The sequence below is a fragment of the Haematobia irritans genome, chromosome 1 (assembly GCF_050003625.1).
Source record: "Haematobia irritans isolate KBUSLIRL chromosome 1, ASM5000362v1, whole genome shotgun sequence".
NCBI lineage: Eukaryota > Metazoa > Arthropoda > Insecta > Diptera > Muscidae > Haematobia > Haematobia irritans.
Window position 1 is genome coordinate 136,277,464 of NC_134397.1, and position 27,331 is coordinate 136,304,794.

The 27,331-nt window shown below is 30.9% G+C and overlaps 2 protein-coding genes across 2 annotated transcripts in view; one reads left to right on the forward strand and one right to left on the reverse strand.

Annotated features, from left to right (window-relative positions):
* Positions 1–27,331, reverse strand: part of pnt (ETS transcription factor pointed) — a 594,656-nt gene that overhangs the window by 429,709 nt on the left and 137,616 nt on the right. The window lies entirely within an intron of this gene.
* The window catches only part of Nagk (N-acetylglucosamine kinase), a 225,954-nt gene continuing 209,247 nt past the window's right edge, over positions 10,625–27,331 (forward strand). The window contains exon 1 of the mRNA XM_075291732.1: positions 10,625–10,643. The gene's annotated coding sequence lies outside the window, so the exon portion shown is untranslated. The remainder of the gene's footprint in view (positions 10,644–27,331) is intronic.

Genomic DNA, 27,331 nt, shown 5'->3' on the forward strand with positions numbered 1-27,331 from the left:
GCGAACTTTGACAGGTTTATGTGCTTGAAAATATCTGCTACCTTTCCCCTTCCTTTTGCCGTATAAAACTCCTGTCCCGGAAGCTGCTTGTAGTCGGCTTTGACGTAGGTTTCGTCGTCCATTACCACCTAGTCAAACTTCGTCAGCATCGTCGTGTACAGCCTCCGGGATCGCGCTTTGGCCGTCGTATTTTCTTTATCATCGCGATTTGGAGTCACTACCTTCTTGTAAGTCGATAGTCCGGCTCGTTTTTTGGCTCGATGCACGGTTGTAGACTATACACTCAGCTTATTTGCGGCATCTCAGAGAGAGAGGTTAGGGTTTCGCTTGAAACTACCGGCAACTCCCTTTGTCGTCTCAGCGGCTTCCGGTTTTCGATTTCCCCCCGATCCAGACTTCCTGGCTGTCGACAAACGTTCTCCAAACACTTTAATTACATTTGTAACGGTCGATTTGGCAACTTTTAGCGATTTTGCCAGCTTTGCATGCGAGTAGCTCGGATTTTCGCGATGCGCGAGCAAAATTTTGATACGCTGCTCTTCTTGCTTGGACGGCATTTTGACAACTGAAGACTGAATTCCAAAATCAAAATAGGAGCAACATTCTACACACACACACCTTCAAAATGAGGGGTGTTCAGGGTTTTTAAATGCAAAATTGAAAGAAATACGTCAAGTTTATATTGACCAAATTTTGATCGTATCACCCTTTATTTTTGCACTTTTAATTTAAAATTTTGCTGAAACTGAAACCAACGAAAATATTTTTTTTCCAATTTATATATAACATATGTTGTTTATTATTCTGATTCCTATACGAAATTGCAAATCCGCCCCATAGTGCACACTATAGAAACAACAATAAAATATCGTACCCTCTGTTAAAATGTGAGAGCACTGTTAATAGGGAATAGTACGGGAGTATAAAACAATCGATTCATTTGACAATTGAGTATTATTCGTGATAGAAGAGAGAGAGAGAGAGAGAGACAACTAGAGAGGGACATTGTAAGGAGTAAATAAAAAGAATAAAATTGAAACCTACGGAGGCTTAGTAAGTAGGCTCCCTACTATTAATATACATGTGAGTGCGAGCGTGTCTTTTGCGTGGATTTCGAGTGGAGAAGCATGGTAATGGTAAATGGGGGGAAATACAAGTGTTGCACATCCACATTTCAACCGCAAAACCACCTAAACTCGGATGCTGCGATTATGTGGAGCTCGCCAAAATACAAGAATTGTAGCCTGTCCTTTGCAAGGTTTATGATTGAATGGAGTGTAGTAACAGCTTACACAACCAGTTTTTTTTTATTTTTTTAGCTTGCCATGGCTTTTTAGAACTGTGTATGCATGTGTGCCTGGGTGTATGGTACATTCAATTGGAAGGCCCATCAAACATGAATGAATGATGTGATCGAAATTTTTCGATAACAACCCAATGTAAGTTAGAAAGTGGATGTCTAGAGAGCAGAGGAGGTGTATGGAGTGGAGTAGAAATGAATGGGGAGTTTAGAGCACCAAATGCATACATAAATTTGAGACTTTAGCTCAAGCCCATACAGACCATTCATTCATCTAAACGAAGCCAGAATAGATATGAAGACAAACAAGTTGTATGGTTGGTTTGGCTTTTGGTCTATGCTCAGACAGACATTCATTATTCAGATTTAAACGCGCCCACGGTCAATAGCAACCACCAGATGCACAACCACCAAGTACTGTTGGTGCTACATGGAATGCTCCAGGCAATTTTTGTTTTTTTGGTGGAGCCGAGAGTTAGGATTGTGGCAATTATTAAATCACAGGCCCCTATTGCTATGCCATCCACGATACAAGTTTTGATCTCCACATTTTGGTACGTGGTGCAGCCCCAACACTCATACATATACTCTCACACATATGGTACTCTCTTCTCCTTTGCTTGATTCCCTAGCATAGTCACCACTCTTTCATTCATTCACTGAATATGTTGACGAAGGCAGGCAGGCAGGCAGGCAGCCAGACCCAAAACATCAACGCCGGCTCGTTGAGAATGGGTAACGTAAAAAAAACTGAAAAAAAAACATTTTGAAATGTTTAGCCCTAGGTTAAGAAGTTGCTAAAGACATTAAGAGCAACAAATATAACATCTTTAGCGGCAGCAGTTCAGCTATAACAAAAGCCGGTTTTTGGGGCGAAAAAAAAGATTTGAAATGAAATCGAAATAAAAAACACAGCCAAAGAAACCACTTGCGGCAACGCACCATACCAATACAAAGACATGTTTTTAGCCTGTATTGAAGAGCACTCAAGAATGAGGGAATAATATTCCCCCCATTATTATAGGACAAAGCAAAGTTTAGATCATAAGAAGAAACACATTGCAAGAATTTTATTGTTTTGACCAAATCCTTCTGTCCTTTAGAGCGAGCGATGCGAGTCATATTTGCAGCACATGTTCGCACAGTGGTTTAGGCACCCTAAAAAAGTCCGATTGCTCGTCTTCGCAGCTGACAGCTTTATTTCAATAACAGTTCATTTTATTGTTTGCAATCTTACAAAAACATTTGTATCTATTGCATTCAGATATAAAGGTAATCGTGATGGAATTGGCTGGAAAACAACAAGTGGCTATCGTTAGAGCTCTCTAGCATTTAAATATGAATAAATCTTTGTTACTCGTACCATTGCTCGTTACCGTGATACTGACAGTATTACATCGCGTCCAAAATGTGGACGAAAACTAACGGTAAAAACACCCGAAATGATCGGAAAATTAATGTCCAGATTTCATCGAAGTCTACACAGTAGTGGATGAAAACTTGTCGTGAGCTGAACATATCGGTAGAACAGTTGCAGCACATATTGTAAAGTTTGGACTAAAGCCTCTGAGGTTTCAGAAAGTGCAAGAACTCACCAATGCATTAAGTTAGGCTGGAGAGACACAACAGAAGTCAGCTTGGTTTTCTCTGATGAGAAGCCATTCAAATGAATGTGAACCACACCTAAACGCCAAGTTTTTTTCCCAATTTTATTTGACATTTCTCTATTTCAGACTTACTCAATTTGAACCACGGAGAGATACACAATCCAACAACGTGTTAAATGGTTCCAAGAAATGGCAACAGTGGATGCTCAATTTTCGAAGAAAATCATCTTCAGTGATGAGGCACATTTTCACCTCAGTGGATTCGTCAATAAACAGAATTGCCGCATTTGGGCGAATGAGAATCCAAGAGTGATTGTCGAAAAACCAATGCACCCACAAAGAGTGACTGTTTGGTGCGGTTTATGGGCTGGCGGTATCATCGGGCCGTATTTTTTCCAAAATGAGGCCGGTCAGGCAGTTACTGTGAATGGTGTTCGCTATCGTGGGATAATAACGAACTTTTTATGGTCCGAATTGGAAGATATGGATGTGGACGATATGTGGTTTCAGCAGGACGGTGCACACAACTAACGAAACAATGACTCTTTTGCGCAACAAATTCAATGGCCGTGTTATTTCACGTAATGGCGATGTCAATTGGCCGCCAAGATCGTGTGATTTGACACCGTTGGACTTTTTTCTTTGGGGTATTTGAAAGAAAAGGTGTACGTCGATAAGCCAGCTACAATTCAAGAGCTAAAGGATGAGATAATTCGGCATAGAACCTCCATTATGCCTCAGCGTCATCGAAAATTTGGACCATCGGATGAAGGTGTGCCACCGAGGTCGCGGCGCCCATTTGGCCGATATTTTGTTCCATACATAATAGAGTAATACCAATATATCATAATAAAATAAAATTACAATAATTTCCTAAATAGTTTGTGTTTTATTCAAAATCAACATCGGTCCTTGAAATTTTAACCACCATTTAGAGCCGATTGTGATCGGCATTACTTTGCAAAGAGGTCAGCTGGAAATGTACATCTTCGATTGGCTACCAGAAATCAAGAGCCGCCCATGGTAATGATGTGGGCCGCCCTAACCTCCGAGGGTCACACCTGCTCGTATTCATGGTATTCACCGCACTCAGCACGCGTCAACCAAGAATGTCTTAAAAAGAAGGTTCCTCGCTTCATTTCTACCATACAAAATCTTCGGACCTCAATCCGTTGGATTGTTGGGCTTGGGGTATTTTTGAAAGAAAGGTTGGCACTAAAAAATATTAAAGTGTTGATCATCTCAAATCCAAAATACCGCGCAGCCACTATCGTACAGCGTGTGATGGCTTCAGCGTTACCGTTGGGAATTTTCAAAAAGTGGCACAAAAAGTGGCAAACGACGAAAAAAGGGGCACAATTATTTTTGAAAAGTGGCACATTCTTTTTATTAACTTATACAAAAAAAAACTTAAGAAATAAATACTGCTATGAGGTCAAGTTAAAATATATTTTGCGAATTCATAAAAATTGGTGAACAGATCCTATTTAAAATTATTTTTTAAGCGTCTATAAAATAATCAGGCCTTTCAATTATATCTTTAAATTTATTTACGATATCAAAATAATTTATATCATCATTGGTTTTTAAGTAATGCGGAACCCCCTTTTCTTCAGTTGTTTGCCATTTATGTCAATTCATGGTAAAATTTGTTTACAACTTTCGGATTGTGATGTCGTTTTATGACCTATCTATATTGTTTTAATGTTTTTAATATACAAAGAATTTTTATAGTCGATATCTACTAAATCACGTTTTTACAAAGTTTCTTACAAAATTAATTAATTAATATTAATTAATATAATATTAATATATTAAATTAATATAATTAATAAACAATTTAAGGTAAGCACTATGTTCGATTTTCGAGTTGAAATTTTCGCGGTTACTTTACTAAAACAGTTCAATATAAAGCAGATAAATTAACTCAATAACTCAATCATTTATAATTTTGATTATTTCAGGAAGAGTAATCGCGAAAATAAAGTGATTTTCAACTCGAAAACCGAACATAGTACTCACGTAGGAGGATTCGCTTTGGAATGTTTTGTTAACGGTATTCATACTTTTGATAATATAAACTAAAAATTTAAGATAAATCTTTGGTATTTGAAAGTGCATTTTGGATTTTTAACATATACTTTTTCTAATTTCTTAGGACACTTTTCTTCCATCTTTTCTCTAGTGAGGTAATGCTTCAATACTGTCCACTGTTCCAGCATTTATTTTGAGGAATATAGTCGAATGGGAACAATCTGTCTCAAAGGGCGATTGCGATTTTTTCTAACTGGGTCCTTATGGGATCCATCATCAATTATTTCCTGCGGTCGCAATACAAACCTTAAACATTTTCATATTTATCCTGATATTTCATGCCACAATAAATTTGGCATATTCAAAGTACGGTTTACCAAATAAGTTGAATCGTAACTGTTCACGTAATAAGAATTAATGAGCGAAGGCTGTTGGTGCACAATATTAAATTTTCTTAATAACACATCTATGGTGATAACTACCCATAATATTTAAACTTTTGAAAAAGTGGCACGAATTATTGGAAAAGTGACACAAAATCGTAAAAAGTATCACATTTAGTGGCACAAACAAAAAGTGGCGCAAAAGTGGCACCGCCCAAGAAAAGTGGCAAATTTGCCACTAAAGTGGCACAACGGTAACGCTGGATGGCTTTATCTGCCGCTTGAAGATTTTAGCCGCAACGTAAGACCCACAACAACAAAATTCTTCATATATGACCTACCTAGATATAGCCCTCATAAAGACCGATACCCAGATTTGGTCGATGAATGTCCAAGGAATGAATTCGTTATTCTGATTTTAGAAAGCACTAAAAAATTGATCCATAACGGTCCTCATACAAATCGATACCCACATTTGACTCTTAAGCTTCATGGGGATGCATTTTTATCAAATCCCACCCTAATTATATCGATTCTTTATCGAACATACTAAACTCGTACACTCAGTAACCCCTCAGTTGGACACTTCAACTTCCTGTGGTCGCATTTTTCATCACATCAACTTTCTCAACTTCAAACCTTCGTTTAAAAGCAGGTCCTTGTCATTGAGCGATGGACGTTGAGAAACGGGCAATACACTCATTGTCAAGAGAGAAGTTCACCCACCAATCGTTCTGGTATCACAATGGACTGAATAGTCTAAAATAACTAGCATCAGCTTCATTTGTAGTACGTAACGGTAGGATATAGACTAGAGGTGTGCACGTGACACGAAATTGTTGTGACTCACGGAAATTTCTCGTGATTCGTGCGTGAGTCACGCTCATGACAACAGCGTGAGTGTGCGTGAGTCCTACCAAAAAATATCGTGCGTGAGTATGATTTTTCAGTCGTGAGTGTGCGTGAGTAAACTATTACTCACGTGCACACCTCTAATGTAGACTCAAAGAATGACGCGGAATCGTATATAGACACAATGTATATAGACCAAAATCAAAAAGCCCACCCAATAATAAATTGGAAAAGTCCATTTTGGGACGATTGGGAAAAGCCGTTTTGTGATCTCGTTACATGTTCCTAGTCGACCCGTTTTGAAGAGTACATTTTCGACTCTTTCGTAGGTTACCGTTGGAAAGAGCTTCAACGTAGTCTCATGACAATAGTAACAAAAATCCATGATTACGCATTGGCACACGACCTATTAAGATTGCTGAGATAGTAGACGTTTCAAAGGAACGTATTTTGTATGAGATTTTGGCCATAAGAAATTTGTCAGAGCAAGTTTCTGAATTTCGTTACGTGACAGTCGAAGAAACATGGATTCACTGGTGCATTACGGAGATCAATCAAGGGTCGAAGCTGCATCCGGCGATCGTGCTTCGAAGAAGGCAAATACTGTTGAATCGACCGGAGAGGCGATTATCCACGTTTTCCACCGTTCACAAGGTGTGGTCCACATCTAGTCCATGCACCCGGAATACAATGACCTCCTAGAGCAAAATTTTATTTTTGGATGGTGCCCAAACATCATATTCTGGTGCTATGAAATGGTGCACCTTCTCTCCAAAGAAATGTCCTTGCTGGGTAATGTTTAGGTCACGGCCGCCTCGGAGTTGCAAGAAAACGTCTTTTAAGTTGGACTTTCGCTAAACCAGGTGTATTGAGTCTACACTCAAAAAAAAAAGTGAATCTTGTATGGCACTAATGCAAATTTAATTTTATATTAATTTAAGGAATTTATTATGTTTTAAGAAAGTTTTCTTGACTATAATAATTATTTGTGTAACTTAGATAAATTAACTAAAAAAACGAGGAAAAATTACACACGAATGAAGCATACAGATTTACTAAACTCGTGTCTTCAAATAGTTCACAAAGTAGTTCATAATTTCTTAAAAATTATAAATTTGACCAATAATGGGCCCACCAAGAACTTCGTATGGTACTAAAGCCATTGTTGCAATTTTTATCTCCAATCCTTTCAAACTTCGAAATTTTCTTTAACAAGTGAAAATTTTGTCTGATATTTTTATACCCACCACCATAGAATGGTGATGGGGGTATAATAAGTTTGTCATTCCGTTTGTAGCACATCGAAATATCGATTTCCGACTATATAAATGATATATATTCTTGATCAGGGAGATATTCTAAGACGATATGACCATGTCCGTCTGTCTGTCTGTTGTAATCACGCTACAGTCTTCAATAATGAAGCAATCGTGCTGAAATTTTGCACAAACTCGTCTTTTGTCTTCAGGCAGGTCAAGTTCGAAGATGGGCTATATCGGTCAAGGTTTTGATATAGTCCCCATATAAACCGACCTCCCGATTTGGGGTCTTGGGCTTATAGAAATCGTAGTTTTTATCCAATTTGCCTGAAATTTTAAATCTAGAGGTATTTTATGACCATAAAGAGGTGTGTCAAAAATGGTGAGTATCGGTCCATGTTTTGGTATAGCCCACATATAGACCGATCTCCCGATTTTACTTCTTGGTCTTATAGAAACCGTAGTTTTTATCCAATTTGCCTGAAATTGGAAATCTAGAGGTATTTTAGGACCATAAAGAGGTGTGGCGAAAACGGTGAGTATCGGTCCGTATTTTAGTATAGCCCCCATAAGAACGATTTCCCGATTTAACTCCTTAGGTTTCTAGAAACCGTAGTTTTTATCCGATTTGCCTGAAATTGTAAATATTCTGGTATTTAAGGATTTAGTTTTTATCGGTCCATTTGGTAATGCCTCCATATAGACCGATTTCACTTCTTGAAAGTATAGAAGGCGCACTGATCATGAAAACTGCTTGAAACTCAATGTAAAATTTCCAGATTTTACTTCTCGGGTGAAAATCTACAGATTTAAGATTTCAAATCAAGTCGTTATTTTATAATTTTCTTGCACATTTACAGGAGATGTTAATGATTCCTTTAAAACTCAAACAAAAATGGTTCTTATAAATCCAGAATCTGATATAGTCTTCATAGGTAAAATCTTTAAATTTATCTTCGTGAAGTGTACTGGTTGAACTGCTCTGCTTGATCTGTCCTCAAACCCTCTGAAATTTCAAAGGATACCCTAATATTTGATTCATGGTGGTGGGTGTTTAAGATTCGGCCCGGCCGAACTTACTGCTGTATATACTTGTTTTTTTTTTTTTTTTTAATTTATCGAAAAATATTTACTTATTTTTGTGAAATCGGTGTCACATCTGCGTTTCTAAATCAAACTGAATTTTCTTAAATTAGCCAATATTTTCCTTCCTGGTGTGTATGTTGAAAATTAAATCCCCGATTCTTCAAAATATTCGCTCTCTTGAAGTCGATTTTTCAAAAAACAAAAACTTTCTAATTCTTCTAAAACATTTTGATTTGAATATTTATACACGATCCTCTCTAAAATTATCTTCTTATGGTAAGTTGAAATATAGGCTTTATTAACTTACATGGTCCATTCATTTAGTCAGACCAGCCTAATTACATCCATACCTCTCTCTCTCTCTCTCTCTCTCTTTCCTCAAACACAAATAATAATAAAAAAACCTAAAGTGATCGATTGGTAGACGTATAAAAAAGTCAACTTTTTTTGTTTCCTTCCTGTATTCCTCTTTTATTGCTTGTAAGTTCTTCTTATATTTCCCTCTTTTTGTTTCATTTGATACAAAAAGGATAAAAAGTAATACGAATACAGCTTAAGAAGAGAATAAAAACATTTAAGGGCAAAGAAAACAACAACAATAATAAACATTGACTCTATGTGTGTTGATGATGGTTGTCCGATGAATGAATCAAATGACAAAAAATCAAGAGATCAGAACAACAACAACAACAACAGATAATACACAATAAGATATGCGAAACTATAAAAACAAATCTTAATAAAATGAAACAACAACAAAAACAAAGCATTAAGGTATGTATCCCATACCCCCAACCCCAATTCAAAATCCAAGAGAATCCAACAGTTATACGAGAGATTTGCGAGTTTATACGAGGGAACCGAGATGACGAACGCTACAAATTTTTCCTTCAGTGGGGGTTCTATAAAGGGAATAGTGATGGCTACAAATGCTCAATCGTACAAAAATTCCCCACCAAATTCATCTGCAATCATGCAAATATGTACACGCACACAGCCATATATGCTTATTAGGGAGGGTGTTTTTTTATACGAGCAAAAAAGGGTGTGATTTAATAATAATTGATAAAAATTTGGATTTCATTGAACTTAATTCGCAAATATGGGTTTTTTTTGGAATTTAGAGAGTTGTGAATTTAACTTCAACTGAGTAGAAGTGAGCATCGTAAGAGGGTGGTTCGTATACAAAAGTACAAACATTTTGGAAAAGTGTCAACTTATCAATCAAATTAGTTTTCCCAAGGTTGACACTTATAAAAAAAGTTTACGCATATGAAAAAGTTAGGTATTTATTCCGAGCCAAAGAAGAGAGGAATTAAAATAAGGATACATTTATGACGCCATTCTTTTTATATCCTGCACCATACTGTAGAACAGCATATCCTCCCAAGAGGAGACGAGATAAACACATAGTGTCTTTGGCAATAATGGTCAGGGTGGTCTCTGAGTTGATCAAGCCATGTCCGTCTGTCTATGAACACATTTTTGTAATCAAAGTCTAAGTCGCAGTTTTAGTCCAATAAGACTTCAGAGATATAAACCACTTGATTTGAAATTTCGATTCAATCAACAAGGCACAATATGATACTTTAACTCTGTAAATTTTCATATCAATATTAAAAAACTACTAGTTAGTCCCTTTGTAAATAGACTAGTTGTAGTATTATAACTTAAACAATCTATTTTTAATGTTTAAGAATAAATAAAAAAATTAAAATTTGGTGGCATTAAATACTTTTCTATGATAATTATGAAAATTTTTAAGGTGTGTATTGCAAATAATTGATGACGAATTCCATGAGACCTCCGTTAAAAAAAATTGCAATCTCTCTTTGAGACTGATTGTTCCAGTTCGACAGACTATAATCCTGAAACTAAATGCTAGAACAGTGGGCAGTATTGTAGCATTATTGCATTAGAAAGAAGCTGGAAGAAAAATGTCGCAAGAAATTAGAGAAAGTATAAAGAATTCAAAATGCACTATCGAATATCAACGAAATTTATCTTAATTTTTTAGTTTATATTCTCAAATGTATGAATACATACACCCAGAAAAAAGTGCCTTCGAAACTAAAGGAAAAAATTTTCATCAATATAGTTTATCCATTTTATTTCCATTAAGGTAAATTTTTGTGAAAAATAATAAAATTTACTCGTTTCAGTAAAAAAATCCTAAACTGTAAGCAGTTAGGAATAGTTCATTAACTAGAATAAGGCATGGAATTTTACTCATACCATTTTCTTCGCTGGGTATAAGAATTTACTACTGAAAAAGAAAATTTTATTCGCCGATAACAAAGCATTCGTAAAAATAAACAAAAACCGAACTAAAACCAAGTTTCCTCCAAATTAGTAAAATTTCTTATAAAATGATAATTGCGACTTCCTTTGTAATAGAAAGTTTTTCATACATACGAACAACACTTGGCATAGAAAAATATTTTAGTTCATTCGTACTAAGAAGTATGCAATCCTTTCAAAACTTAAGGAAACACACTTGTTAGCATATAGGAAATTTTCCTAAATTTCTATTGTCTACCTGTAATCGATACCTGTCATCGTAATCGATGTGTTTGCGCGTGGGTGTAATCGATATATTTGCGCGTCGGTTGTTTTTTTAGTTGGAATCGCGTTGTTTTGGTATACGGAGAGATTGTTAAAAAATAATATGGTAAAATAATATAATAAATAACAAATAAAATATATAAAATATTTGTTATTTTAAATTAGTGAGAAAAATTTTCGTTTTTTTAAATAAATCTATCAATGTTCGTGATAGTGTATAAAGAAAGAAAACACCAGCAGAATAACAACCCTTTCATTTATCTTCATTTTGGAATCTTCAATTATCAGGTAATATTCAGTGACGCTAACCTTTTGCAACAAAAATGTTTTATGATTTTTTACACTCAAAAAAAGTGAACTCTCTATTTCACTAAAGCCAATTTAACTTTATTTTAGTTCATAGAAATATTATGTTTGGAGAAAGTTTCCTGTACTCTAATAATTTTTTGTTTACGTTAGTTAAATTAACGAAAACCGAGGAAAAAAATATACTCAAATGAAGCATAAAGATTAACTAAATTCGTGTCTTCCACAATATAGTTCAGAATTTCTTTAAATTTGTAAATTTTACCAAAAAGGCGTCCATCATGAACTTCGTATGTCACTAAAGACATTCTTGCAATTTTGAACTCCAAGTTTTTCCTTCAAACTACAAAATTTTCTTTAACAAGTGAAAAAACTTAGTTATGTATAATAAATTTTCTTGAATTTGTCGAAAAATATTTACTTATTTTTATGACATCGGCGTGATGCCAACGTTTGTAATACTGTTTAGTTAAATTTGTCTACAAATATTCACAATTTTCTAAAATTAACCGAAAGTTTTCTTCCTGGTGGGTTCACTGTTTTTTCAGTGTATATTTGTAGGTATTGAAATTGTAAAAGGAGGACAAAATCGTTAGGCAGCAACTTATTAAAAGTGAAAAGTACAAGAAGAAGAAAAAGTGCGTTTTACAGTTCATAATATCACACGGAAATTGGAAATAGTGGAATAATAAACTAATATTTCAAAGAGATTCGATGCTGTTGATTCTTAATAAATATATTCAATATATTAATAAAACATGTCTTTTATTGAAGATAAAATTGCTTATAGAAATAAATAAAATTGTATTTAAAAACGAAGGTAAGCAGTTCTAATTATGAAGTAAAAGTTTTACCACAAATGTGTAAGATTTGTCGAAATGAATGAAAAAATTTCAATAAAATCATTCCATATATGAATTCAAATTAGTTAAATTTTTTCATTCTGTAGTATAGTGGTATATAAATATAGGAAAATGTTAACTAATATATGGAATGCATTATTCCTAATTTCTACGAAAGTCACATCGTTAAAACAAATAAATATGTCTTTGGCGCTATACGAAGTTCAACTTTCTTCACAATGAGTTCATTTTAACTTAAAGAAGGGGTCACTTTTTCTGGGTGTAAAAAAAAATTCAAAGCGAACCCGCCTACATTGTTATTTAAAATACTTTACAAAAAATATACATAGGTTAGGTGGCAGCCCGATGTATCAGGTTCACTTAGACTATTCAGTCCATTGTGATACCACAATGGTGAACTTCTCTCTTATCACTGAGTCCTGCCCGATTCCATGTTAAGCTCAATGACAAAGCACCTCCTTTTTATAGCCGAGTCCTAACGGCGTTCCACATTGCTGTGAAACCACTTAGAGAAGCTTTGAAACCCTCAGAAAAGTCACCAGCATTACTAAGGTGGGATAATCCACCGCTGAAAAACTTTTTGGTGTTCGGTCGAAGCAGGAATCGAACCCGCGACGGGCTAATATACATAAATTTTGTAAAACAAAGTGTTATATTGCAATTAGTGATTTAGCAGATATCGACTATAAAAATTATTTGTATATTAAAGAAATTACGAAAATATATATATAAGTCACGAATCCAAATAAGAAATTAAATATTCCAAAAAACATCCCTGAAACTGATATTATTACAGTTAAAACTAATATTCGAAAATTTTACGCTGTAATTGTGGAGAAATTCACGATAATGAATTGACATAAATGACAAAGAAATTTAATAAAAGAGGATTCTTACATCCGCATTACTTAAAAAGCAATGATGATATAAATGATTTTGATATCGTAAATAAATTGAAAGAAACAGGATTTATTTTCCAATTTGTATAAATTCGCAAAATATATTTTAACTTGACCTCATAACAGTATTTTTTTTGTATAAGTTAAAAAAGAATGTGCCACGTTTTATGCCACTTTTCAAAAATTGTGCCACTTTTTTCGATGTTTTCCACCTTTTGAAAATTCCCAACGTTAACACTGGCTACAAGTATGTATTTTGGGTCAAACTAGAACCCTATTGATTTTGCAAGAAATCGGTTGAGATTTAGATATAGCTTCCATATATATCTTTTCCCCGAAGCGAGAGTTTTACACGGATGTACGTGAAATTTTGCATAAGGGGTAGAATTAACATTCTTACTACGCATGCCGAATTTGATTGAAAATTGTTCTGATTTAGATATAGCTCCCGATATACATCCGATCCAGCTGAAATTTGGTACATGGTGTTGGTATATGGTCTCTAAAAACCATGCAAAAATTGGTCCACATTGGTTCATAATTAAATATAGCCCCCATATAAACCGATCCCCAGATCTGGCTTGCGGAGCCTCTAAGAGAACCCAATTTCATCCGCTTGAAATTTGGTACGTGGTGTAAGTATATGGTCTCTAATAACCATGCCAGAATTGGTCCATATCGGTCGATAATTATATATAGCCCTTATATAAACCGATCCCCAAATTTGACCTCCGGAGCCACTTGAAGGAGCAAAATTCATCCGATCCGGTTGAAATTCGGTACATTTCGCTAGTATATGGCCGATAACAACCATGCCAAAATTGCGCTGTATCGATCTATATTATATATAGCCCCCAAATAAACCGATCCCCAATCACAGAAAAATCACGATTGCCACTCGAGCCAAAAAAAAATCTACCAAAATTTTATTGCCATAGAAAATTTTGTCAAAAGTTTATTTCTATAGAAAATGTTGTCAATATTTTAATTCTTTAGGAAATTTTGTCAAAATATAATTTCTATACAAAATTTTGTCAGAATTTTATTTCTGTAGAAAATTTTCTCAAATTGTTATTTCTATAGAAAATTTATGAAGCATTTCATAGTCGGAGAGGAATATTTTACAAAATCTTCCAAATCATCAAGAATGCTGCCAATCTACCAAACAGTAAAAGATCGGCCATTTTTGATAGACTCGTGTTCATAATTGTAAATAAGGTCCCCCCCATAAAAAGCGACCGCCGTATTTCAATTCTGGCTCTATAATTACCGCACAAAAGTTCATATCGGTTCGTAATAATTTTTTCCCTATATATACCGGTCAAGAACTGAATATATACGTATTTAATCGACCTTTCTTTTGTCTACTATATATCCCGCATGGACTAACTTACAATTTAGAAGATGATTTTAAGAATAATATAGTTGGCTCCGCCCGAATTTAGACTTTCCTTACTTGTTAAAAATTGGGTTTGCGTACTGGATACTGGACAACAAAATTTAATTTATGAATTTCTTCATCTAAAGGTGGTGTAAAATTAATGCTCTTCATAAATATGTTAGATTTTCTTAAGACGACATGGTTTCAGTTCAAAGGAATTTTCCTTTATATAAAGATAACAATTTTATAATGGAACCTCGAACATAATACTAACCCCGACTTTCAAAAAACCCGGTTTTTTTATCATTCTGAGATAAAAAATTGAAAAGTATTTGAAGCTACAAAAAGTTAGAACTAACAAGAAAGGAAAGTCTAAAGTCGGGCGGTGCCGACTATATTATACCCTGCACCACTTTGTAGATCTATATTTTCGATACCATATCACATCCGTCAAATAGGTTTGGGGCTATATATAAAGTTTTGTCCCAAATATATACATTTAAATATCACTCGATCTGGACAGAATTTGATAGACTTCTACAAATTCTATAGACTCAAAATTTAAGTCGGCTAATGCACTAGGTCGAACACAATGTTTGTAAAAAAATATGGGTAAGATTTAAATCTGAAGCAATGTTAAGGAAACTACGCAAAAGATTATTTATGATTTATCGCTCGATTTATATATGTATTTGAACTTAAGGAAAATTACAGCCAGTTTTACAACTTTTCGACTAAGCAGAAGCGATTTTACAAGGAAAATGTTGGTATTTTGACCATTTTTGTCGAAATCAGAATAAAATATATATGAGAGCTATATTTAAATCTAAACCGATTTCAATCAAATTTGACACGCATAGCAACAAAGCTAATTTAACACCCTGTGCAAAATTTCAACTAAATCGGAGTAAAAAATTGGCCTCTGTGGTCATATGAGTCTAAATCGGGCGAAAGCTATATATGGGAGCTATATCTAAATCTGAACCGATTTCAATAAAATTTGGCGCACATAACTACACTTCTAATTGTACTCCTAGTTCAAAATTTCAACCAAATTGGGCCAAAACTCTAGCTTCTAGGACCATATTAGTCCATATCGGGCGAAAGATATATATGGAAGCTATATCTAAATCTGAACCGATTTCAATCAAATTTTGTACACTTGGCTATACTACTAATTGTACGCAAAGTGCAAAATTTAAAGCTAATCGGGATAAAACTCTGGCTTCTGGGTCCATATAAGTGCATATCGGGCGAAAGATATATATGGGAGCTATATCTAAATCTGAAGCGATTTCTTCCAAAACTAATAGGGTTCTATTCTGACCCAGAAAAGGAATATGTGCCAAATTTGAAGGCGATTGGACTTAAATTGCGACCTAGACTTTGATCACAAAAATGTGTTCACAGACAGACGGACAGACGGACATGGTTATATCGACTCAGGGAGCCACCCTGAGCATTATTACCAAAGACACCATGTGTTTATCTCGTCTCCTTCTGGGTGTTACAAACATATGCACTAACTTATAATACCCTGTTCCACAGTGTGGCGCAGGGTATAAAAACCAAAGGACAAGGTTCACATTACAGAATGATTTTTTAACTACACTTCTAATTGTACTCCTAGTGCAAAATTTCAACCAAATTGGGCCAAAACTCTAGCTTCTAGGACCATATTAGTCCATATCGGGCGAAAGATATATATGGAAGCTATATCTAAATCTGAACCGATTTCAATCAAATTTTGTACACTTAGCTATACTACTAATTGTACGCAAAGTGCAAAATTTAAAGCTAATCGGGATAAAACTCTGGCTTCTGGGTCCATATAAGTGCATATCGGGCGAAAGATATATATGGGAGCTATATCTAAATCTGAAGCGATTTCTTCCAAAACCAATAGGGTTCTATTCTGACCCAGAAAAGGAATATGTGCCAAATTTGAAGGCGATTGGACTTAAATTGCGACCTAGACTTTGATCACAAAAATGTGTTCACAGACAGACGGACAGACGGACATGGTTATATCGACTCAGGGAGCCACCCTGAGCATTATTACCAAAGACACCATGTGTTTATCTCGTCTCCTTCTGGGTGTTACAAACATATGCACTAACTTATAATACCCTGTTCCACAGTGTGGCGCAGGGTATAAAAACCAAAGGACAAGGTTCACATTACAGAATGATTTTTTATTGAGTTGTTTTTTTTTTTTTTTTGAATTGGTTTTTGCGAACCCCCCTTATATTGATAGCGATGAACAAGAACATATGAATGAAAATAAAGGCGAGTGCTTATTCTCCGTCATCGTTTTTATTATAAGAAAAAGCAACGAAGAATCAAAAACAGCCGACCAGAAACGATGATCCGTATCAAAAAAAAAAAAGACAAAAACGAAAATCTGCAACAATTTATTGAGGGGGTTTTCTGTCGGTCGCCAATGTTGTTGGACGAACTATTCCTTATTTCTTCAATGATTTTCTTTTATTCTTCATTGTCGTCATCTTTGTGTATTTCTCTATAAAACATTCAATGAATGATTGAAGATGAACGTATGCATCAATGAATGAATGTGAATGATTTTTTCTCGTGTTTTCGTTTTTGTAATCGTACAAAAAAGCAAAACAAAAAGCATAATCTGTGGATCACTATGAAATTGAGGCGAATAAGGTGTTCTCTTAATGGCTGTGAGCATAGAATTTGTATGAAAAAAGGCAGTAAAGAGACATGCTTATGCGGAGTAAGAGAATCACGAAACCTCTTTTTTATCCAAAGAAGGAATATGCCACCTCAAACATGTATCAAGAGCAAAATATTAATTTTGGATGGTGAGCATGTAACAAAATAACATGGTTGCGACAAACATATTACCTGTTCTCCATGCAAAAATAACTGTTTGCTCTTGAAGCATATTTGAGTTGATCATATTCTTTCTCTAAGTTTTGATAATACTGACGATGTGTTTAAAAGTTTAATCCTTTCTAATACAGACTTAATGTAAATTGTTTAGTCAAATTTTGGCGGATCAGCAAAGTCAAATTTAATTACTAAATTTATTTGTCCACGGAAAAGAGTTATCCATAAATTTTGCTACCAATTTGACACTCACCGAAAGTAAAAAAATTTTGTTTATAAAATTTGGCAAAATGTGATTGCTTTAGAAAATTGGCATAATTTGATTTCTCTTGAAAATTTCATCAAAATTTTATTTCTATAGAAAATTTGCCAAAATTTTATTTCTTTAGAAAATTTTTCAAAATTTTATTTTTCTAGAAAATTTTCTAAAAATTTTATTTCTCTAGAAAATTTTGTAAAAAATTTTATTTCTATGGAAAATTTTGCCGAAATTTTATTTCTATGGAAAATTTTGCCAAAAATTTTATTTCTATAGGAAATTTAGCAAAAATTTTATTTCTATAGAAAATTTTATTTATTTTATTTCTATAGAAAATGTTGCCAAAACTTTATTTCTTTAGATAATTTTATCAAAATCTTATTGCTCTAGGAAATTTGGCAAAATTTTATATCTCTAGAAAATTTTGTCAACATTTATTTCTATGGAAAATTTTGCCAACATTTTATTTTTCTACAAAATTTTGTTAAAATTTTATTTCTTTGGAAAATTTGCCAAAATTTTATTTTTCTACGAAATTCTGCCAAAATTTTATTTCTATAGGAAATTTAGCAAACATTTTATTTTTACAGAAAATTTTGCCAAAACTTTATTTCTCTAAATAATTTTATCAAAATTGTATTGCTCTAGGAAGTTTGGCAAAATTTTATATCTCCAGAAAATTTTGTCAACATTTTATTTCTATGGAAAATTTTGCCAACATTTTATTTCTATGGAAAATTTGCCAAAAATTTATTTTTCTACAAAATTTTGTCAAAATTTTATTTCTATGGAAAATTTTGCCAAAATTTTATTTCTATGGAAAATTTTGCCAAAATTTTATTTCTATGGAAAATTTGCAAAAATTTTATTTTTATAGAAAATTTTGCCAAAATTTTATTTTTCTAGAAAATTTTGCCAAAATTTTATTTCTAAAGGAAATTTTGCAAAAATTTTATTTTTCTATGGACAATTTGCCAAAATTTTATTTTTCTACGAAATTTTGCACAAATTTTATTTCTATAGAAAATTTTGCCAAATTTCTATAGAAAAATTTATCAAAATGTTATTGCTCTAGGAAATTTCGTCAAAATTTTATTTCTATAGAAAATTTGGCAAAATTTAATTCTTTGGAAAATTTTGTAAAAATTTTATTTCTCTAGAAAATTTTGTAAAAATTTTATTTCTATGGAAGATATTGCCAAAATTTTATTTCTATGGAAAATTTTGCCAAAATTTTATTTCTAGAGGAAATTTGGCAAAATTTAATTCTTTGGACAATTTTCCAAAATTTTATTTCTCTAGAAAATTTTGTAAAAATTTTATTTCTCTAAAAAATTTTGAAAAATTTTATTTCTATGGAAAATATTGCCAAAATTTTATTTCTGTGGAAAATTTTGCCAAAATTTTATTTCTATAGGAAATTTAGCAAAAATTTTATTTTTATAGAAAATTTTGCCAAAACTTTATTTCTCTAGATAATTTTATCAATATTTTATTACTCTAGGAAATTTGGCAAAATTTTATATCTCTAGAAAATTTTGTCAACATTTTATTTCTATGGAAAATTTTGCCAAAATTTTATTTTTCTACAAAATTTTTTCAAAATTTTATTTCTATGGAAAATTTTGCCAAAATTTTATTTTTCTAGAAAATTTTGCCAAAATGTTATTTCTAAAGGAAATTTTGCAAAAATTTTATTTTTATAGAAAATTTTGCCAATTTTTTTTTTATGGAAAATTAGCCAAAATTTTATTTTTCTACGAAATTTTGCCAAAATTTTATTTCTATAGAAAATGTTGCCAAAACTATATTTCTATAGAAAATTTTATCAAAATGTTATTGCTCCAGGAAATTTGGCAAAATTTTATTTCTCTAGAAAATTTTGCCAAAAATTTATTTCTATGGAAAATTTTGCCAAAATTTTATTTCTATGGAAAATTTGCCAAAATGTTATTTTTCTAGAAAATTTTTTTCCAAAATTTTATTTTTATGGAAATTTTTGCGAAAATTGTATTTCTATAGGAAATTTTGCAAAAATTTTATTTTTGGTGAAAATTTTATTTCTATAGAAAACTTTATCAAAATTTTATTTCTGTAGAAAAACATTGAAGTCCCCCCTTAGTTGAAGAGGAATATTTTGCAAAATCTGCCAAAACATCAAGAATTCTACGAATCTACCAAACAGTAAAAATCTACCTTTTTTGGTAGAATTCTACCAACCGTGAAAAGTGTGGTACCTAAACCCAAACAAAGTCTATTTTTCTCCGAAAAGTAATTTCCTTTTAAAGTATTTTTTTTTAAGCGTAAATAAATTCAGATTGAGAACGAACGAATGGTCTCTAATCTTTTGTTGTAAAAAAATGTGAGCGCCAATAGAGATCTTTTGTTTATCTAAAATTTAATTTCTCAACATGGCTGGATGTTGCAAGGCGGGCGGAATGTTTAAGTTAAAATTGGTATGCTTAAAGTGTATTCGTAAGAAGGGAAATTTTCAATATTTGCAATATTGAAATATTGAAAAACGACTTTTAGACAGGTCTATAAAGACTCGTCCCAGTCTCCCAGACTTATTGCTTATAGGCGAGTCTACATAGGTTCGTCCCAGTCGGCGAATTTAGACGTCTAAAAGGACTTTTGACAAAGAATCTTTGGAGTCCTCTAAGGCTGGGACGAGTCTTTCAAGACGTCTAAAAGATTCTCATCTATCAAGACTCTTTTTAGACACCTAAAAAGAGTCTGTTTACTCGCCTACAAGATGTTCTGTTGGCCATTAAAAGGAGTCTTCGTAGACGACTTTGTAGACTCGTCTGGAACGACTCTCAAGACTATGGGCTAGTCTTGAAAGGCTATTCCCTTTCGTCTTAGTAGAAGGATATTCATAGACGACTGGGGCGTGTCTTTTTAGAGTGGTTGAATCCGAGACTCTTCCCAGACTTCTGGGAAGGCTCTTTATAGACGTCTAAACAGACTCTTGATAGAAGTAGTCAACAACGACTCAACCCAGTCGTCTACGAAGACTCTTTTAAGACGTCTAGAGACCCTTGATAGGCGAGTCTACAGGGGCTCTTCCCAGTGGTCTATAAATTCTTCTAACAAGAATCTTTTTTGACGTCTTAAAAGACTTGTCCAAGTCATAGACGACTGCAAAGTGTCTTTGTGAACTCGTCTAGAAATTATTCAAAATTCAAAAAAATTCTCTAAAAGAACGTAACATTTCGTTCTTTTAATACAAACGATCCTTTAGTTGTAAAACAATGAAAATTGTTCATTCTTTTAACGAAAATTTTCGTTCTTATTACGCAGATAATTCTTTCAAACATTGACTGCTTTTTTCAACTGCATATGCCACTTTTTGTTAAAATTCTATTCAAAAATAAACAACCGTTCGAAACATGTATATGAACATATTTCTTGCACAATGAAAATGCAATTAAACAATACATGTGTAGTATTTCTGGAAAAGTGCTCCACTTCCATAGTGCACTCTAGGTCATTGAAAAAAAAAAAATAGTTATTTTAATTCCAATTTGCTAATAATACGCAATATACCCCTCGCACTGCTTACAGCTGAACACATTCATCGATGACATGAAATCATTCCAATATGAATGGGGGGCGTAAATACTTCAAAACGTACGTGTGCAAATACAATTTTATTATATTCCCATAGTTCATTAACTTTTTCAACTTTATTAATAGTTTAGCACTAGCGGCCTGAGGAAAATCGCAAACAAACACAACAACTGGAAAACTGAAAGAAAAAAAATCGAGAAGAACCAACAACATATGAAAATTTATAATAAGACAATTTTCTGACACTTGGTTAATTTCAATCAAAAACACACCTACTTTTTTGCCATATCCCATATTCCATGGTAAGACAAAAAAACATAAAATGAATATGGACGGACCATAGCACACACATAGCATAGATCAACCCACAATGCCACAACCATTTACATTTATCAACAAACAAACAATATTTAGAAATTATGTAAAAAAAATGTTGGAGAAAGAGAGGAAAATGAAAAGTGCAGAAAAAATATCTAAAGTGCAATTTTTCTTAATGCGTGGTACCAGACAATGAGGCCTCTTACGATAAAGCACACTTGAACAGTAGTGTGGCAAGAAATAGCAGCCACATATATAATTTGCAATGAATTTAAAGTACAATTGATTAAGGTTAGCTTAGGTTAGGTTAGGTGGCAGCCCGATGTATCAGGCTCACTTAGACTACTCAGTCCATTGTGATACCACATTGGTGAACTTCTCTTTTAACACTGAGTGCTGCCCGATTCCACGTTAAGCTCAATGACAAGGGACCTCCTTTTTATAGCCGAATCCGAGCGGCGTTTAACATTACAGTGAAACCACTTAGAGAAGCTTTGAAACCCCCAGAAATGTCACCAGCATTAGTGAGGTGGGAAAATCCACCGCTGGAAAAATTTTTGGTGTTCGGTCAAAGCAGGAATCGAACCCACGACCTTGTGTATGCAAGGCGGGCATGCTAACCATTGCACCACAGTGGCTCCCGATTAAACAATCATACAGCAATAATTTTATTGAGAGACAAGAGAGATGGTAAAGATTTTAACCTGAAATATTTAACACTGAAAAAAAATTTGACTTAATAAGAAACCTAAATTTTATGACACAACATTAGGAGCGAATTTCATTAAAATAAATAAATTAATTAATTAATAAAACGAAAGAAAGTTCAAATTATTTGTTTTAAAAAATGTTTTCATAAAATTGAAGAAACGAATCTATATGTCCCTCCCTTAGTGACACAAATTTTAAATATTCATGTCCCAAATTTAACAACTAATCGGTTAATGCGATAGTGAAAAAATTGGGGTTTTCGGTTAATCCGACAGCCGGGCTTGCTAGTTTTGCGCCCACAACTGTATAACAACGCACTTACATTACCGTGAGAGCAAACGAAACGCGAAACACTGCGAGTTGTATGCACATCTGCCCCAACGAGAAATACAATTCAATCATATTTTGTTATGCCATTCATAATTTTGAGTACGGAGAGCGAGTATTTTACAGCAGTTTTTGTAAAAACAAACAAACACAACAAAAACCCCGGCAAATTGAAAGATACAAAATAAATTACTCTATGGTTACAAATGGTCGATGAAAGAGAGTCTAAAAGAGATCGGGCTGTTGGGGGCGTCTTGGAATAAGAAAAATATGAGTGGGGTAAAGCAAAATAGTTGGCGGCAATCGAGTGTCATAAAGAAGTTACAATATACAAGACTTTGTACCGGGCACTTCTTAAACAGTGGCTGCCAAACCCTGTCACTTACAACTTTTTTTGTATGAGACATTCCATGACAGAGTAAATATGATGGAAAGTTTAAAGGAGTCACTTAAAAGAGCCACAACAGTTAGCCAAAGAGTAGTGGAGAGTAGTCGAATTGAGAAAAAAACACTAAAAATTCGCCCTTTATCCCCGGACACATTTTTATGTGCTCCCTCTTATGAAACGTCTCTATAAGTGGTGTGTGTTGTTTTTGTAACAGTGTGATGCGTTATAGATTTTTACTGTTTGTAGATTGGTAGAATTCTTAATTTCTTGGCAAAATATTTTACTCTACCTAATAGTTACTTCAATAAATAAATTCAATAAATAAATAAAAATTTTAAATTTTCTATAGAAATAAAATTTTGACAAAATTTTCTATAGAAATAAAATTTTGACAAAATTTTCTAAAGAAATAAAATTTTGACAAAATTTTCTAAAGAAATAAAATTTTGACAAAATTTTCTATAGAAATAAAATTTTGACAAAATTTTCTATAGAAATAAAATTTTGAAAAAATTTTCGACAGAAACAAAATTTTTTATAGAAATAAAATTTTGACAAAATTTTCTATAGAAATAAAATTTTGGCAAAATTTTCTATAGAAATAAAATTTTGACAAAATTTTCTATAGAAATAAAATTTTGACAAAATTTTCTATAGAAATAAAATTTTGACAAAATTTTCTATAGAAATAAAATTTTGACAAAATTTTCTATAGAAATAAAATTTTGAAAAAATTTTCGACAGAAACAAAATTTTTTATAGAAATAAAATTTTGACAAAATTTTCTATAGAAATAAAATTTTGACAAAATTTTCTATAGAAATAAAATTTTGACAAAATTTTCTATAGAAATAAAATTTTGGCAAAATTTTCTATAGAAATAAAATTTTGACAAAATTTTCTATAGAAATAAAATTTTGACAAAATTTTCTATAGAAATAAAATTTTGACAAAATTTTCTATAGAAATAAAATTTTGACAAAATTTTCTATAGAAATAAAATTTTTACAAAATTTTCTATAGAAATAAAATTTTGACAAACTTTTCTATAGAAATAAAAGTTTAATAAAATTTTCCAATAGAAATAAAATTTTGGCAAAATTTTCTATAGAAATAAAATTTTGACAAAATTTTCTATAGAAATAAAATTGTGACAAAATTTTCTATAGAAATAAAATGTTGGCAAAATTTTCTATAGAAATAAAATTTTGACAAAACTTTCTATAGAAATAAAATTTTGACAAAATTTTCTATAGAAATAAAATTTTGACAAAATTTTCTATAGAAATAAAATTTTGACAAAATTTTCTATAGAAATAAAATTTTGACAAAATTTTCTATAGAAATAAAATTTTGACAAAATTTTCTATAGAAATAAAATTTTGACAAAATTTTCTATAGAAATAAAATTTTGACAAAATTTTCTATAGAAATAAAATTTTGAAAAAATTTTCGACAGAAAGAAAATTTTTTATAGAAATAAAATTTTGACAAAATTTTCTATAGAAATAAAATTTTGACAAAATTTTCTATAGAAATAAAATTTTGACAAAATTTTCTATAGAAATAAAATTTTGGCAAAATTTTCTAAGAAATAAAATTTTGACAAAATTTTCTATAGAAATAAAATTTTGACAAAATTTTCTATAGAAATAAAATTTTGACAAAATTTTCTATAGAAATAAAATTTTGAAAAAATTTTCGACAGAAACAAAATTTTTTATAGAAATAAAATTTTGACAAAATTTTCTATAGAAATAAAATTTTGACAAAATTTTCTATAGAAATAAAATTTTGACAAAATTTTCTATAGAAATAAAATTTTGGCAAAATTTTCTATAGAAATAAAATTTTGACAAAATTTTCTATAGAAATAAAATTTTGACAAAATTTTCTATAGAAATAAAATTTTGACAAAATTTTCTATAGAAATAAAATTTTGACAAAATTTTCTATAGAAATAAAATTTGTACAAAATTTTCTATAGAAATAAAATTTTGACAAACTTTTCTATAGAAATAAAAGTTTAATAAAATTTTCCAATAGAAATAAAATTTTGGCAAAATTTTCTATAGAAATAAAATTTTGACAAAATTTTCTATAGAAATAAAATTGTGACAAAATTTTCTATAGAAATAAAATGTTGGCAAAATTTTCTATAGAAATAAAATTTTGACAAAATTTTCTATAGAAATAAAATTTTGACAAAATTTTCTATAGAAATAAAATTTTGACAAAATTTTCTATAGAAATAAAATTTTGACAAAATTTTCTATAGAAATAAAATTTTGACAAAATTTTCTATAGAAATAAAATTTTGACAAAATTTTCTATAGAAATAAAATTTTGACAAAATTTTCTATAGAAATAAAATTTTGACAAAATTTTCTATAGAAATAAAATTTTGAAAAAATTTTCGACAGAAACAAAATTTTTTATAGAAATAAAATTTTGACAAAATTTTCTATAGAAATAAAATTTTGACAAAATTTTCTATAGAAATAAAATTTTGACAAATTTTCTATAGAAATAAAATTTTGGCAAAATTTTCTAAGAAATAAAATTTTGACAAAATTTTCTATAGAAATAAAATTTTGACAAAATTTTTTATAGAAATAAAATTTTGACAAAATTTTCTATAGAAATAAAATTTTGACAAAATTTTCTTAGAAATAAAATTTTGACAAAATTTTCTATAGAAATAAAATTTTTACAAAATTTTCTATAGAAATAAAATTTTGACAAACTTTTCTATAGAAATAAAAGTTTAACAAAATTTTCCAATAGAAATAAAATTTTCTACAGAAACAATATTTTCCATAGAAATAAAATTTTGACAAAATTTTCTATAGAAACAAAATTTTGACAAAATTTTTTGTAGAAATAAAATTTTGACAAAATTTTCCATAGAAATAAAATTTTGACAAAATTTTCCATAGAAATAAAATTTTACAAAATTTTCTATAGAAATAAAATTTTGACAGAATTTTCTATAGAAATAAAATTTTGACAAAATTTTCTATAGAAATAAAATTTTGACAAAATTTTCTATAGAAATAAAATTTTGACAAAATTTTCTAAAGAAATAAAATTTTGACAAAATTTTCTTAAAAAATTTTCTATAGAAGTAAAATTTTGACAAAATTTTCTATGGAAACAAAATTTTCTGTAGAAACAAAATTTTAACAAAATTATCTGTAGAAATAAAATTGTGACAAAATTTTCTATAGAAATAAAATTGTGACAAAATTTTCTATAGAAATAAAATTTTGACAAAATTTTCTATAGAAATAAAATTTTGTCGAAACTTTCAATAGAAATAAAATTTTGACAAAATTTTCTAATTTTAACAAAATTATCTGTAGAAATAAAATTTTGACAAAATTTTCTATAGAAACAAAATTTTGACAAAATCTTCTGTAGAAACAAAATTTTGACAAAATTTTCTATAGAAATAAAATTTTGACAAAATTTTCTGTAGAAACAAAATTTTGAAAAAATTTTCTAAAGAAATAAAATTTTGACAAAATTTTCTAAAGAAATAAAAATTTGACAAAATTTTCTAAAGAAATAAAATTTTGACAAAATTTTCTATAGAAATAAAATTTTGACAAAATTTTCTATAGAAATAAAATTTTGTCGAAACTTTCAATAGAAATAAAATTTTGGCAAAATTTTCTATAGAAGTAAAATTTTGACAAATTTTCCACAGAAATAAAATTTTGACAAAATTTTCTATGGAAACAAAATTTTCTGTAGAAATAAAATTTTGACAAAATTTTCCATAGAAATAAAATTTTGACAAAATTTTCCATAGAAATAAAATTTTGACAAAATTTTCTATAGAAATAAAATTTTGGCAAAATTTTCTATAGAAATAAAATTTTGACAAAATTTTCTATAGAAATAAAATTTTGACAAAATTTTCTAAAGAAATAAAATTTTGACAAAATTTTCTAAAGAAATAAAATTTTGACAAAATTTTCTAAAGACATAAAATTTTGACAACATTTTCTAAAGAAATAAAATTTTGACAAAATTTTCTAAAGAAATAAAATTTTGACAAAATTTTCTATAGAAACAAAATTTTGACAAAATTTTCTATAGAAATAAAATTTTGTCGAAACTCTCAATAGAAATAAAATTTTGACAAACTTTTCTATAGAAGTAAATTTTAACAAAATTTTCCAATAGAAATAAAATGTTGACAAAATTTTCTATAGAAAAAAAATTTTCCACAGAAATAACATTTTGGCAAAATTTTCTAAAGAAATAAAATTTTGACAAAATTTTCTAAAGAAATAAAATTTTGGCAAAATTTTCCAAAGAAATAAAATTTTGACAAAATTTCCTAAAGAAAT